Source organism: Dreissena polymorpha, chromosome 15 (genome assembly GCF_020536995.1).
Source record: "Dreissena polymorpha isolate Duluth1 chromosome 15, UMN_Dpol_1.0, whole genome shotgun sequence".
Taxonomy (NCBI): domain Eukaryota; kingdom Metazoa; phylum Mollusca; class Bivalvia; order Myida; family Dreissenidae; genus Dreissena; species Dreissena polymorpha.
In genome coordinates, this window is record NC_068369.1 from 38,680,698 (window position 1) to 38,692,855 (window position 12,158).

The 12,158-nt window shown below is 33.5% G+C and overlaps 1 long non-coding RNA gene across 1 annotated transcript in view; it reads right to left on the reverse strand.

Annotated features, from left to right (window-relative positions):
* Positions 1 to 1,593: 1,593 nt before the first annotated feature.
* Positions 1,594 to 12,158, reverse strand: part of LOC127860643 (uncharacterized) — a 15,219-nt gene continuing 4,654 nt past the window's right edge. Inside the window, exons 2-3 of the long non-coding RNA XR_008039871.1 lie at positions 5,179 to 5,449; positions 1,594 to 1,678 (exon numbers count right to left, since the gene is read on the reverse strand). This is a non-coding gene — a long non-coding RNA (uncharacterized LOC127860643). The remainder of the gene's footprint in view (positions 1,679 to 5,178; positions 5,450 to 12,158) is intronic.

Consider the following 12,158-nt stretch of genomic DNA (forward strand, 5'->3'; position numbering starts at 1 on the left):
TTGAAATAATCGAATTATTTTGTCGATGTCGAATGAACAAAACATATTGTTTTCAATGTTATTTAAAGTATTTTGGTATGTGTGATTTTTTTATGCAATAATAGCGAAAATACACATTTCTTCTCGGACATGAGCAATCTGCGGGCGCTCTCCAAAATCCGTTCCTGCCCTCGTGCTGCGCACTCGGGCAGGAACGGATTTTTCGAGCGCCCCGCAGATGATCATGCCCTCGAAAACGTGTATTATCCCTATATTGATATATTTGTCGGTTGATACGCAGCTTGTTGTACATTTATTTTAGAAATACATATAGTGCAAGTTTTTAAAACATAATCGCTTGATTATTGTTCTCAAGGTAATGGTAGGTTCTTGTTATATGGTTGTAAATGAGTGAGGCGATGTTTAACCAAGAAGACACGACAAATCCTCATTTCCTTGATTGAACTGTTATTGCGGACGCGCTCAGAATGATGATGATGATCATCCTCCTCCTCATCATCATCATCATCATATTCATCATATCCATCATCATCATCATCATCATCATCATCATCATCATCATCATCATCATCATCATATCATCATCATCATCATCATTATCATCACCATCATCATCATCATCATCATCATCATTAATCTCTCTTATTATCATCATCATCCCCCTCCTCATCCTCATTATCATCATTATCATCATGATCATGATCATCATCACCATTATCATCATCATCATCGTCATCATCAATCATTATCGATTTCGTACTCCTCTTCTCCATATCTTTATCCAGCTCATCAAACCTATTATCAGAAGCATCATCTGCATTTCCCGTCTTTGTTGTTGTCTTTCTTCTCATAATCATTATCGTAATTGTAATTCATATGATCGAAATCGTTATCTTCATCATTGCTTTTGTATTTTAAGCTAAATAAATTGACTAGGCATTTAAGTGTTTATTGTTTAAGTTATACGAAGATTTACTAACATATAACAAGAATTATTGTGTAGTGTTATTTCAATAAATTGTTTCTTATATCTTTGAATAATAAAAATCTAAATAAAAATGAAACAAAGTACACCATGATAGTATATACTTCAATTATAAATACAGAAAATCGCTTTGCCATATTAAAAAAGGAAACGGCAAAGATTTACCAATATGCAATACTTAGTATTTTTACGCCCTCCAAATAAAGAAGCTGTAAGGTGGTTGATTAATATAACTATATTCCGTGTGGTTTATTTTAAAAAAAAACAGTTAAAGTTTCACACATTCTTTGAAATTGATGAATCATTATTAAAAAACAATGTTACTATGTTTAATCATGTATTTTATCTAAATAATTAAAATCTTGCAGAATATATACTACAGTGAATAGTAGTAGTATACTAGTAGTATTCTAGTTAATATAAAGAAAACATCAAAAATGACTTATGGAAACTGAAACAAAGCGCCAGTGTCTCTATTGACTTATGGGAAAACTTAAACAAGCGCCATGTTCTCTATTGCTATGGGAAAACTTAAACAAAGCGCCATGTGTCTCTATTGCCTATTTAATATTTCAATTTGTTGATGCCATGACTCGAAGAACACGAGCCCGAGCGCATGGTCGTTTCCACGATCACTTCCGAGAGTCTAGGCCCGGGTAGAATTCGTCCTGTATTGCACTGAGTTCATCAAATCTGAAACAAGAACAGCCATTTTGTCTCACTAGTGTCTGCATTTGAGCATCGCACTTGTAAATCAGGACAAACACTTTCACGTTTGATGTTGTTTGTTTGTTTTTTTGTTAAAATGACGCTTATCCTTTAGTTGGTAAAAATTCAGTTTATGCGGAAAGAGTCGTTCCTGAATAGTCTGTGTCGATATGCATTAGTAACGTTTTCCCAGGGCGATGTTTATTTTTAAGTGTTATTTTTCACTGTTATTTTTTTTATTAGGTGTGATTTGTAATGATTTATTTGTTTATCAGGTGTGATTTGCGATGATTAGCTTAAATGAAAAGGCAACTTACAGTTTTAAGATTTAGCTTGTTCAAACTAACAAAAGAAAGCAAATGAAGCAAAAATTTGTCAGCGTATCTATTTTATAGTTACATGAAATAAATACTGAAAACAATGCAACTAAGTCATAGAATCGTAAAATAATTGAAGTTATTTGCTGAGCTTATTAAGAAGCTTATAAAACATCGTTAACATTACTTTGTCATTTACATGGCGCTTTTTTTAGTTCATTGAGTACTGGTATAGCCCGGTAGTTAGACATGATAGCACATACGACAAGGTACGCAAGGAATTCGAAACAGTATACATAAAGAGCATTGCTTTCATGATGCCTGCTGTGGCATTTTAACGATTCGTCAACAGTAGCAAAACTGGCATTTGGTGACTATCTTTATATCGCGACTTCGTTTGGAGCGCCGAACTTCAGCAGTTTGTTAATGTCAGATAATGTCCATGTTTTAAAACAAAGAATCTTAGTCATTGTTGACAGTCTTTATTTTTAGGGCCTACTTAAATGTATAACGTCACATACGACTGTATATTTTAACGCCATATTAAATATGACAACATGTCTTAAGAAAGAATACCATGGGAACATTTTAAATATATCATATGACTAATATTAAGCTACGCATTTTGTGCTACTTTTTGAAATATTTTAAGTGCCATTACGTTGCAATTCGCAGCCAGTGAATATTACTCATTTACTATTCCTCTATTTCTTCGATTGATATTTTAACGTTACATGTTTTACTGTTCTTTTAATGTAAGTAATGGGGAATATAGTACAATTTGCACATAACGAAGTCATAAATTGTTGCAATAACTTTTGGCGGGGCTTTGACCTTTTGTGATCGCCTTTCGTCCGTGCACGACGGACGACATACGACGGACGACATACGACGGACGAAAGCGATCACAAAAGCTCACTAATTGGCACATTGTACTCTGGTGAGCTTAAAATTGAAGAAATACCCAGCTCGTGCAAAAACTGTAGAAACGACTTAAGTTACAGACCAAAAAGGTAATCATCATTCATTTGTATGTAAGCAATGATTTTTCCCTTTTACCGAGTCTGAAATATGTATAAGCTCCGCCATCAGGTAGTGCAAAATAACATGCGGATAATTTATTTAGTTGTGAACATATACATGCAAGTTTGCTAAATATTCATTGTATCATGTTTTATATCGACAACATGCGTACTGATCAGACGCTATACATTTTAATTTTAAACGCATTACTGACTGTTTTTATGCATTTCGGAAAATTGAATAATTTATTACGCTCCACCACAATTGACGATTGCGACTTTTCCCTAAATGCCATCGTCAACAACTTTCAAATGAGTCAACGAAAAATGCCTGGCGTGTCAATCTTATATCTATAACAATAGCGTTTGGTTACCCAAAAAATTATTGAAGTTCGCAAAATAGGTACAGATTTGCTGATATTCTTTTCTATGACTCTTTATAATGACCCATTTTATTATGAGATAATAGCTAATCACGCAATTTTACAATATCTTATTATGCGGGGTTTCAGTAGAATACTCTAGAGATTGTTTGGTATTTCACACTTACAAACTCAATCAGTAAAGTTTGCATAATTAACAACGTAACAGGCGCGTCTACTAACCAAGAGATATGTTATAAATAATAAAATAGCTCATATCAAATGAACACTCGAGCTTGCATAATTGTTTTTTGAAAATATTCAATTTAACTTTACAATGAAACTAAAACCACATTCAAAAAGCTGTAATGGCTTGTAATAATCTGATAATAAGCGTCAAAGTCTATTGTATCGGCAATCTCAGTTTTATTATATACCTGTTTAATGCTTTTAACAAAATACAGGTTGTATCAATCGTTTGAAATAAAAAATCCCGTTTTACGCTACTCACTGTTTCCAATTCCGTATTACCATACTAGCCGGACTACTTCGACCCCTTTAATGACGTCACATAACACGCACCGAAAATAGAAATATTTAATATTACGAAATATATTACGTAGTACATCGTGTGACGTCATTTCTGTGACAAACACAATAGTTTTATGTTTTATTACTGTGTTAACTATGTGTTAAAAACGTATTTTGGAGTGTGTGTTTTATCATGCATAAATGTATATTTCGATAGGAATACAATAAAATAGTTTGGTTTAAACTAAGTTTTCGATAAAGACATGGAAGATAGAAGTGGAAGTGGATATCGTTTAAAACATTTTGTTATAAACATCGGATTAAAGTTGTCAACTTAATTGTTATAAAAAATTGGATTAACGATGGCAATAAGGTAAGCGTGTCGGAAACCTGTGTTTTTCCCGGTTCGAATGTTTACACGTTAATTTACATAAACTGTATTCATACGTGTCTTAAATAAACTATGGCGTACCGTTTTAGTCATTGTTTTGTCAGTTTTGTTAAAATAAAAAATACATTTGTTAACTGTTTTTGTTAGTTGTTGTATATAATAAAAGGAATATTACGCTAGTCAATTGTTCCAATAGTTTGTATCACTCTCGTGGTTTGTGCTATTTCGCATCTCACTCGAGGCTCCGCCTCTCGTGTGCTATGTCATCACACAAGCAACTCGAGTGATACAAACTCTTGGAACAATTGACTAGCGTAATATTCCGTATATATTTTATTTAAAGGTTTTATTGAAACCGCTATTTAGTACTTGTATTACACATTACAGGATAATCGCCAAACAGCGCTATCGTTAATAGAATGATTGTTTATTAATATCATGGCAAGTGTCACTTTGACACCGACTCAGGTGACGCCGTCTTGTTTATTACTCCCAAAGCATGTCTCACTTTGATAACGACTCAGGTGTCGCTGTCCTGATTAACTGCCTACAAGGTTCAATTCGCGCATGCGTCTTGTTGTTGTTTTTTTCGACAGACCCGTTGGTCAGAGATTGGTTATGAGTAATAAGGCATTTTAAAACGGTTATGTGTTGAAATTGCAATAAAACATTATCGTTATCAAATGAACAAGTTCCACATCTCAAGTAGTATTGAGCGCGATACATGCGTGCAAAACAGGAAAAGAGAAACTTAAGCATTTTATGTCAGACCAATCAACGTCCACAATGTCCCAACCATGCTCTTATTTTACCACAATTATACTTGTCTACACAATAAATTGATTCGGTGTAACGAACCTACCTGTCCATGCCCTCTAAATCAGAGTCGTCAAAAGAAAGCCGATCGTTTTCCGTATCTAAACGTAGGCAGACCACTGTGTGTTTGTGTCCTCGGTGCGCGCTTCCCCCAGTGCGACTTGACATTGTTATTGCATTCACAAACTGTAGGCTGTCGAAATTTTGCAAAGAGGCATTCCATGGAGCAGTCTATATACGCATCAGAGACACTGGACAGACATACGGAGGTGGCCAGTACAAACATACATATATACGTGACTGAGGACGTCATTTGTCTGAAATACATATACAAATACAACGTAAGATTCGAAATATGAATGTCATGGCATGACCATTTGGTACATATTACGTGAGAAGAACGCTATCGTCAAAAAGACAAGCGTTAATATCACACTATAATAGTTATAATTTAAATGTATATAAAAACATCGATTCGGTCAAAAATTATAGAAAATTGTAAATAATAGTGATTGATGAGAAATTGGTATCCATCTTTACAAGTATAGTTTGTCAAAATAGGTTCCATGCGTAAATTGTTAAAGTTGTAAGGTTGAAACACAGACAATTAGAATAACAAAGTCGAACGCACGAACATAAATGACAGAATAAGTTTTTGTCTAACGTGGAAACGTGGCGTTTTGAAGTTCTCCAGACATGCCGTTTGGAAGTTACCCAAACCGAACCATAGTAAAGAGAACGTTAAAAATGTCTCAAAATAGACCATTAACGTATTAAAGACGCTATGCTCTTTGAATGATGTTCTGCGTGTGCATATTTGAATAAGTTGATGCATATTTGAATGTGTTGATGAATGTTTGAATATGTTGATGCATATTTGAAAATGTTGATACATATTTGAATATGTTGATACATATAAATTTGTTTTTTTACACATATTTAAGATTTGTTATGAAAACGAATTGACACAATATGAATTACTATTAGATTAAATGTACACGCACCATTCACTACACACAAAGAATTACCCTGTATGCCCAAACGACACATGCATTTGTATTTTTCAAATATAAACACACGTTTGGATTATTAATTTTATGCATATACGATCATGTCCACCCCATGGTACTTTATTTACTTTGTCGTCATGCTAAAATAAAGTAAATATTGCTTGTTGCGTTAGAGTTATAAGTATGTTCTATATTGAAGGCTCTATAAAGGTGACGATCCGTAATAATTCACCGATTCTTAAATATTTTTTTCATATTCTATTTAAAAAGATTATCAAAAAAAACAATATATATATATATATATATATATATATATATATATATATATATATATATATATATATGCTATTGGACATTACCATACCAAGATGAACTTCTTGAGCTCAAAATATAGTGTCCTCCAAGTCAATTGTGTTTACAAACAATCAGTTCTTTTACATCGCTGTTTACTCAGAAAGTGAAAGTGAAAGTCACTCAGGTCACCAAAAATATATCGTTGATTTTCAACGTTTTCCGGTATCACTCACAACGTAGGTCTCTTCTTAATGTTTTAAAACGTTTGTAGTGATAAAAAAGTTACTTTCTGCTGTTAAAAAGTTGTTTAAAATAGAATTAAAATTGAATTTTCATTCGGTTATTTTTAGCATACGTAACCGCTTTGAGGCTACACATCACGTTAGTTGCAAAGTTGTAAACATTTCTTCCAATTATGAAACAGGTATATCTTCAATAAGTCTTGACAACGTTGCACCTAAGCTGTGTTTTGAGCATTTTTTATGCAAGAGAAACTAAAATCCGGTAAAAATTAGACCAGTTTATATGCATTATAAGTTGATTTATCACCTTAATAGAGCCTTTAATATATTATTAAATGTGAATTACTGATTCAATTATGACAGTATTCCAAATAATAATAAAAATGTTTGTATCAGTACAATCTGATAAGAATAACAAATCATGTTTTATATCCCATTTTAAGATGAGGTAACAAATTGTAGTTTGAATATTGATTGTTTCATCAATATTTATTTATAAATACTGTTAAATTGTTTATTTGTTATAGTTACTTATAAGTAAGCTCCTTTTTAAAATGGCTGTATAGAAAATCATCCACTGTGACCTTTTAATTTCTGTATTTGTATACATTGCTCGTATGCTTGTCTTTAATCAAGCAATTTTGTATACTATAATCAGCAAAAAAAGTTCATGTTCTGCATGTCAAAACGTTGTGCATAATAACAAACTGCCAAAACTTCGTAAAATCTCTAAATATATACAAACATGTTTCTGAGTTTATGTTTTTCAATTTGTTAAATATAATACAAGTGATTTTGAATTGTTTGGCTTCGTATTTATGTATTTTACATTCATTTTAAAACCACCCCAATAAACATGATTTTCTTAAAATATTTCAGGTCATCCCCATATCTCATGCCATATTTGTTTCATATATAAATGTGACAATCAGAATCCGGACAATTATTTGGGATATGCGTGAAATGCTTATACATCCTTCAGCGAATACTATATTACCCTTTATAGCTTTATGATATAAGCATTCGTTTTCCAAATGGATATTAAACGATTTGGGTCGCCGTGGCGAAGTGGATATGGTGTCCTCCTAGCAACTGAGAACCCCCCACCCACAGACACCAAGTACTGATTCTAGTTCCAGGAAACGGACTCGAGAGCGTTTCAAATCCGCCTTAGGCGTTCGATGCAATCGAGCTAAAATAAATATGTTTAAATGAAACGATACATTGTTATATGGCTCCCTGCATTATTAAAAGGATCTGCTTTCGCGTTTAAAAATACATTTTAATTTGTGAACTTACTACTTTCCCAGATTTGTGATATAAGTAACCGTATGATGGATTGCATATTAGTTCGTTACACATGATGATATTTCAGTTTCATTTCGATATTCATGTAAGTGCAAGAATAATTATTTATAAATACACCAGATTTAATCCTTTCAGTGTTTTAATATGATAATTGCATATGATTCCACGCCTTTATTGTGACGTATGGATTATTTTAGAGAGAGACATCCCGCAGATGTGCGGGTCGCCTAGCAAGGAATCGACAGACAACAAAATAATGCAATGAGCAAAGAGGACGCCAGCGGGTTGATTGCAAGCTATATTTCAGAAAGGCGTTACCGAGATAGGAGATAAATCCATCAGCACATTTCTTCTCGCGTTTGATCTCAAATCAACAGTTTGACATTCATTTAGCATGCTATGTAAAATTCCTGTCTATTTAACAAAGATTGTAGAGATAAAACCATCGACGCTTCCGTAAATGCGGATTTCCAATCATCACTTGTTCATCATGATGCGTTAGAATTAGTAAATTGTTACTAAAATGTACCGTTTTATCTGTTTAATGTTTGGAAACTACTGATAATCACGAGACACGCCCGAAATCTGAATTAAAGAAATAGTGCATATGCGCGTTTATACTATAATCAACTACTATCTTATCATGTCTGATATATAATAACATGGCTGGAAAATATATAATTATTCGTGTTTAAACGATTGGCATGGAAATTCATGTTTATCGCATCTTCACGCCAGCTTTATCGAAAGACAATCTCATAAGCAAACGTGTATGCAACAAATTGAAAAACTGCTAACATGCGAAGTATTGTGACGTCGTTTGTTCATTTATATTGTTTTATTTTCATAAAGGTATTTGATAAATATAGTGCTGGTTTCAGCTATGTGCAGTTGGTGACATTCGAAATAAAGATTTAAAAATGCATTCGCCTTTTGGAAGGTTGCTGTATTGCAAATACGAGGATCGCGGGTTCAATTTCCGGTCCGGCTACATAACTTGTTTAGGGATTGGTTATGAAAACCTTTCTACGGCTATCGCTCTCTTGCCTCCGCATCGTGCGGGGCAGTTGGCAGTTACTGGCATTAATATATACACTAAGTACTGGAAACCCAGCCAAACCAGGTAAGTGAGAATGGGTAAATTTATCACCGTTATATGACTTAATAATTGTTGAAAACAGAGAAAAAACAACAACAACACAGCTACCGATTTTCAGAACACGTTTCTAATAGCTAGTTCATTTAACGCACATATTAAGATTAATGTTTTTAGCATCCAGATGCCGGCATGTGACGGTTAATAATGTAAGAACATATATATGTATAATAATGTCGACTGAAGACGTTAGGCCGAACTTGTATTTGAAATGAAAAACATAATGACCCCCGCTCCAGACAGTAATTGCTCAATGGTTTTTCTTGCCCCATCGGTCGCATTATAAATGATTAGACAATACGAAAGGTATACATAGGCCGAACAGTACTCTAACCGCGACTACACAATTACACTCATGTTAAATCAACTAAGGACGTGCACGTTATTAGTATAGTTCTTTTGCCACTTCTACTAGAAGTACATGAGGCAGTTAACAGTCTATCAACACGTTATGCGACTTTGATATAAGGCCGAACCAGAAATGAATAACAACGAAGACTGATTCCGAAATTAATACGCCCTCGGTCATCTAAATGTATTGCAACGGACTTATTTCTCCTAGAGCGCCTCATGGAATCACGTGATTATGATAAAGATAAAGTTTCTGAAAGGATTAAACTAATAAAGTATGAATGTATGGATGTTCTGCGCCGCATTTGATTTGCTGATCATATCAATACTATGTAACGATAAGTTAATGCATTTTACTGTTGTGTTTTACTTGTCATAATGACATTATGCGTATTAAGAGGTTTTCTGCCCCATGCCTAGACTATTTGACTGTGTAAAAGTATTCGTTTTACAATTTAAGGCAGTAAAAGTTCGTTTATAATTCGTATAATGTACCATTAATTAACACAAATAGGACGTTATAAGGTAATATGCTTAGTGTAATACTACACATTTCTGGTTGAAAAATTAATAGATTATATAAAACACAACGTGTGGTCATAAACTGCAATTTTTTAAACAATTATTCCAAATTTGAAAGCAGGGTATACAATTTTGATGACTCTGATGGGCAATAGGCCGCATATTTGAAGCACAGCGGGAAATCAATATTGAATTTCGTCCACAAATTAGTTGCTGTCATGACTATTATATTTTCATTCGACCAAATATAACGCAAACCTAACACAAATGTGACAAACGTATTTGTATATGAATGTTGACAAATAACGAAATTGCGAATCAGCGCGATGTGTCCCCGAGCATCTGTCGTCGTTATTTATTCAACGAGGAATAGCAGACGCGAGGCAGAGTTTGACGCGGACTAAATCCGACTCCGGGCAATACACTATTGCAGTTTATGCGAGCCATTTGTTGGCTATTACAAAAAATGCGATGCGACAACTAAAATTGTTTTTATTTATCATTTGAATTTAACGTTTTGCTCCTCGTGGCATGACGGACCAACGCGAGGACGGTTTCGTTTTTCGTATCCCCATTGCACGATCATTATTAATAAATTGTTCACCTTGCCAATATTTTGATTTGTTACATATACACATAAGGCCACAACAAATGGATTAGATGTTCCAATTTGAAAAATGATATACATATTATATATTTACAAGATAAGTATTGATGCAAAGCATCAAAAGGCGTCGGGAAATTCAGTGTAAAAGGCACTCAATGAAGTTACATGGAACGATTTTTTCTCTTCTGTAAATATTAATATATTGGCCGTTTATTTGAAACAAAATAGAAAAAGATACTGGTATAACCATTATCTATGATTTTGTGTTATAACCCCCAAATAACCATTATTTATGATGTTGTGTTATAACCCCCAAATAACCATTATCTATGATTTTGTGTTGTAACCCCCAAATATTTCATAGTTCATTTTATTTACATTGGTTTCCTTTTTTTACTGGCATCCGTGTGCAGTTTTCATTAATGGAACAGAACTGTGAAGGTTTTAAAAAAATCTGCTTCATCTTGTAAGCGTTATTTCATATTTTTCTCAACTTCAAGGGGAGATGATTTTGAACTTATTCTTACGTTGCTCATTTACGATAGGAGTTGAGTACCCATTGATATGAAAACACTGTAAAAGTTTGAAAAAAAAATGAATGAAAACTGTAAATTGCATAAAGAAGCTGCATTTCACAATACTTTGAAATTCAGAAAAAGATCATAATAGATTTATTGCTCCGATATTCATCATTTTCAATAGGGTTCGAGTAATACTGATATAAAAACACTTAACAAGTTTGGAAAGATTTAGACGAAATTTGTAAAATCTTTTAAACAAGTGAAATTTTTTTATTTTGTCAAATTTAATAGAAAAAAAATCTGGACTTATTGTCCCGATGTTTCTCATTTTAAATGAGGTAAAAGTTCTCATTGATATGAAGACACTGTCAGTTTGGAAAGAATCTGATGAAAAATGTTGACATAATCACCTAACCAAGCAGTTTTTCACTTCACTATTTTTAAATTCAAAGAGACATAATTCTGGACTTATGGTCCGATATTGCTCATATAGAGTTTGGGTTTGGTCCTCATTGATAGAAAAAAAACTTGTGCAAGTTTGGGAACAATCGGATGAAAATTTTGGACTTCGAACAAGGATTTCAAAATTTCTCAAATTCTAAGGAAGATAACTTTGGACGTAATGGTCGGATAATGCTAAAGGGCCCATACCACCTGGATAGTAATACGTGTCGCGCCTCGCGCTCTATATGTGGTTCTTAAAAAAACTCCGAGGAGTGCTTGACTCTAGGGAAACGGGTTGCTGGGACACAGCTCCTCCTTGATAAGCGGCTGCTTCCTTTATCGCAACTAATTGTTACAATCAATAACACGTGTCGCGCTTCGCGCTCTATATGTGGTAGGGATAGTACTTAGGGCCTATGATAGACAACCATAAAAATACATGGATAATAGATGTGTTGTTTGCATTTATTTGTTAATATAAAAACACGTGTATTTTTTATAAGATATTTAAGTGATGTAAGAAATTTTAATTAAAGTTGTCACCACGTTGCATCCATTAATTTAATAAAAA